The sequence below is a fragment of the Cyprinodon variegatus genome, unplaced genomic scaffold, assembly GCF_000732505.1.
Source record: "Cyprinodon variegatus isolate N-32 unplaced genomic scaffold, C_variegatus-1.0 Scaffold1011, whole genome shotgun sequence".
NCBI classification, from domain to species: Eukaryota; Metazoa; Chordata; class Actinopteri; order Cyprinodontiformes; family Cyprinodontidae; genus Cyprinodon; species Cyprinodon variegatus.
The window spans coordinates 36,550-41,006 of record NW_015151464.1 but is presented as its reverse complement, the minus strand read 5'-3'; the positions used below and the strand labels follow the sequence as shown (position 1 = coordinate 41,006).

Here is a 4,457-nt window from a genome sequence, read left to right as displayed (position 1 = left end):
CAGACCAGCCCTTCTGCCACCAACAATCATGCCACGTTCAAAGTCACTCAAATCACCTTTCTTCCCCATACTGATGCTCGGTTTGAACTGCAGGAGATTGTCTTGACCATGTCTACATGCCTAAATGCACTGAGTTGCCGCCATGTGATTGACTGCTTAGAAATTAAGTGTTAACGAGCAGTTGGACAGGTGTACCTAATAAAGTGGCCGGTGAGTGTATATTCAAAAATGAATGAGCATAAAGTCTTTACATGTGGGAGCTGAAACAATTCAACGATGTTGATTGAAACTTGGATTTCACAGAAGAGGATTAATTTACTGCCAAACGCCTGACCATATTTATAGGTGACTTAGATGCCTTCATTCAGAAGGGATACAAGAAGTCTGATGCAGCAGGCCTACTTGTCTCCATCAACTATAAACACCAAGTAAGCAAAGAGGGAAACATTTTAAACTTTTCTACAAAAAATATATAATTTAACGCCTTGATGTTAATGCATTCCTAAAGTTTTACCGGTTATGACTGTTGTATTACTTAATCTAAAATAAAATAGAATGACGGATAAAAAAAATTAATTCAAGATATGCTCTTAATACCAAGGAGTCCTACATTAAAAGTGAGTAAATGTTTGTAGTAAATATCTCAATTTAATGTCAGCGCATTGGCTTAAGTCCCACTCCTAGGTTACTTCGTTAAGTCGTTCCAGAATACTTTTTTTTTCTTCTATCGCAGCACTTATCATTTCCGAGGTGTTTATGAACGCAGCATGACGCCGCCTGTGGTGGCTCATTACATTATCTGGCAACCGGAGTGGCAGCGGACAGAAGAGAGGGGATCCCCGGGATTTTTTTACGCCAAAGCCTGCTAAAATACTGACGCCAAATAAGTGAAAACCGCGGGGGAACTCGACCCGGCTCCTCCTTTATACTCCGTAAGTTCATGAAACTTTATTTCGTTGTCCTGTAATCTTATCCGAGATCATAATTTCCAATTAAAACGTGACGATGACGGAAGTTTTTTTTTTCCCTGTCGATGTTAGCTAATGCAAGTTAAGCTAGCTAGCATAGCTTGCTGTCCGCTAACGTGCAAGGTAACAGTTTGTGTGCCGTTCAGCTCCACACATACACCTACCTAGTTCGAGCTGCCAGGAGCAAAGCCTCTAAAGTGAAACAAAATAAAACAAACTTTTCCCATCAAACTTGTTTTATCCTACACCTGCAGTAGTAAATTGTACCATTTATTTAACGTATTCCCACATTTAAAGGCTAAAATCATTTGGTCAAAATGACATTTTTCTGTGTAATTAGCGCTCAATTATTCGTGAACATCCAGGGACTGTTTGTGCAGACCAGAGAATTAGCGTTAGCAGGCTAACTTAGCACGTTAGCTCGTTTTGAACTACCCCGCTGCTCCCTGAACGGGGGTCGGTTTCATTGTCTCTTTAGTGTATCGCTATTTGAAAGCACAGAGATACCCCGACTTGATTGTATGATAATATATCACTTCTTAAAGGGGTACAGACTCTCGGTTCCCAGCTAGTATCCCATCTGACCATCGATGGCTATTGTGCACTGGTAGCTGGATTTATGTAGCCACTGGGTTTGTAGCCGGACAGATGGACAGGTTGTTAGGAACCCAAGTTAACGTTAGCATCCGATAGCTTGTTGTTGTTGATGGGTTAGTTGGATACAGACAGCCGCTTTTCCGGGCTTAAGTGGCGACACTTAAGTTTATAATCAGCACTACTATTGTTGTCAGCAGGTATTTATGCGTACATATTATCTTTAAATGATGAGTATGTGCACTTGTGCCTTAAGAAACCATTGATCTCATAACTTTGTCAGATTAGCTCAAGCGTGAAGAGACTTTATGGAGGCGTAATGGTGGACGATTGTGCCTTGGTCGGTGTGTTTGTCCACAACAGCTCAGTAGCAATCACCCACGCTCAGGAGCTGTTCAGTAAGACATCTAAATGTCTACTTTTGTTTTTTAAGAAAATCATGTATCTGGAACATAAGTGAAGATATACTGTCAACCTTTCAGGCATAATTATCTATCTGTATAGCTGCACTTGTTAACCTTCACATATTTGGAAGCATTAATCTCAAAAGAGACATACCTTATAATAATAACATTATTATTGTTATTTTACCATTCCTTTATTAATCATGTGTTTGTTTTTTTTTTTTTTTAGATCCCTTCAGTAAGTCTGAGTCTTTCTTGTTGGTGTAAAACCTGTAGGTCCCTGAATGCTCCATAAGGGCTCATGTCAGTTTTGTATTTGCCAGAGTTTTGTCAGATGAACAGCAGTCTGCTTATCGCTTTCTCTTCTGAGCAAGTGTCCTCTATTTAGATCAAGCAGGCAGTTGGCACCCTTGGCTGGTGAAAGAGGACATGTGTCGCTTTGCATTTTATGATGCATCTTGGAGTTGCCTAAGGCAGATTGCCTGTTATTAAAAAAAAGGGGGGGGGAAAAAAACCTCCCCTGAGAGTGATGTAACTATTCAGGCATGACTTCTGATACTCTGGTTATTCATCTTGATTAGAAATTGAACCTGCAGATATTTTTGTATTGTTGACCAATAATTATTTACTACACTTATTTTCAGGGTTATTCACGCTTGATGTTGTTGTTTGACTTGGATCATCCCACCCCCCCAAAAAAGAAAAAAAAAAACCATTCACATCCCTCTAGCTTTTTAAACACAAAGTAGTTTCTCTGCCATGAAAAAGAATAGATTAACAATTTGTTTTGTAAAACATTTAAATATTTTCATGCATTGCCATTTTCCTTTTTACTCACGTTTCCACAAATCACTATAAATACACTATCACCATTGTGAGTCGTGGTGGTGGCAGCATAATGATGTGTGGAGGCTTGCAGCTATGGTAGGTTGGAGCTTCGTACAAGGCAGTCCTGTTTAAAAAAAAAAAGCTGTTGTTGCTGATTGTCCCTTTCTAGTAGTACAGTTTCCCGAAACATGGGTCAAATCTACATTTAAAGCATTTTTGGTAAGAGATGGCCGATTTTTTTCCCCAGTGGCAGCAGCAGCCTCTCTCTCTGAAGCATCTTTCCCTCTGAAATTAGTGGATTAACATGGATTTTTCAAACACGAGTCGACAAACTACATACTGGCATGTGGCTCCCTTCCCATTGACAAAAAAGCCAGGTCTGACACCCCCCTGGCCATGAGTCTCTCTAAGTTTCGCCATGTTCGTTGAATATAAAGAGAGTTCTTATGGCTCATTAGATCAGACGCCACTGGCGAGGTGTGTTTACGTCCATACGTTAAGCTCCATGGTACCTCACAAGTTAGCGGGTCGGTGGGTCTGATAGTCCTGCTGCATTCCAATCGCCGATGTTAACCCGAGTCGTTTGACCTGAGTTGACACAGGTCAGTTAGCCGATCTTATTGTCACTAAGGGCCGATTGTTTGCGTGGCTTAACAGGTTTCTCAGCCAGTGCGAAAAGATTATATGACTGAGGTTTAACAATTGGTTGGAAGTTTTTATGATTTGTATGTTTAATTATACACTATTAATATCCATTATGTTCTACAGCAAACATTGCAACTTCTTAAGATGCAACCCACCGTTTTGACATCTGCAGCTTAGCAATAATTTTAGACTTTTGTAGAATTTATTCCAATATTGGTATCCGATAACTAATTTTTGCAGATATTTTTTCCTGCTCTTTGCACCCTGGAAACGTACTCACTTGCATGACTTTGCTTTTATGCATCAGGTAAACATCCTGCAATCCGATGCTATGTAACTATCAGTGGCACATGCCCAAAAAAATATCACATAACACACCCACCCACCACCAATCATGTACACAAATAGCAACAAAGTGGAAACAAATATGGGTTATTTATGGGCCAATATTTACATAAAATACTTATATGGATATTTTAAAAAGGACTTGTATATTGTGCATCTCTAATATGTTTTACATGGATCATTAGCTTTTTGCAAATGCATATTATTTGAAATGACTGTAAGTTTGCTGAAGAGTTGTGTTATCAGTTTGACCCACCTTCTCCTTTGAGGGACAGGACATGTAATGTTAGTTTTTAAAGTGATTGCACATTCACCTCAAGTATATATGTATTTTAGTGCTGCAACTAATGCTTATTTTGCAAACCGATTAATCTGTTGGTAATTTTTCGATCGATCAATTGATTGATAATAAGATAGCCAACGGGTTTCTGCAAAATTAAAGAAGGCGAAACTAAAACTTTTCCACTTAAGGATTCCTGTATAGAACATATTGACACATGAAAATGATTTACATCTTAAATGCAAAATGTTTACATATTTTTATTTTATTTTTTTTTTTACAATTTTGGTATAATTACTGCTCTATGTAGGTTTCTCTGTCAGTTAAGGCATGTTTTAGAGTCTCTATACTCCAGTTAACAATTAATGGATTACTAAATTGCTTGAGGATTAT

At 38.7% G+C, this 4,457-nt stretch overlaps 1 protein-coding gene across 1 annotated transcript in view; it reads left to right on the top strand.

The window, feature by feature from the left end:
- The first annotated feature begins 733 nt into the window (after window positions 1-733).
- Window positions 734-4,457, top strand: part of gatad2a (GATA zinc finger domain containing 2A) — a 37,812-nt gene continuing 34,088 nt past the window's right edge. The window contains exon 1 of the mRNA XM_015399425.1: window positions 734-932. The gene's annotated coding sequence lies outside the window, so the exon portion shown is untranslated. The remainder of the gene's footprint in view (window positions 933-4,457) is intronic.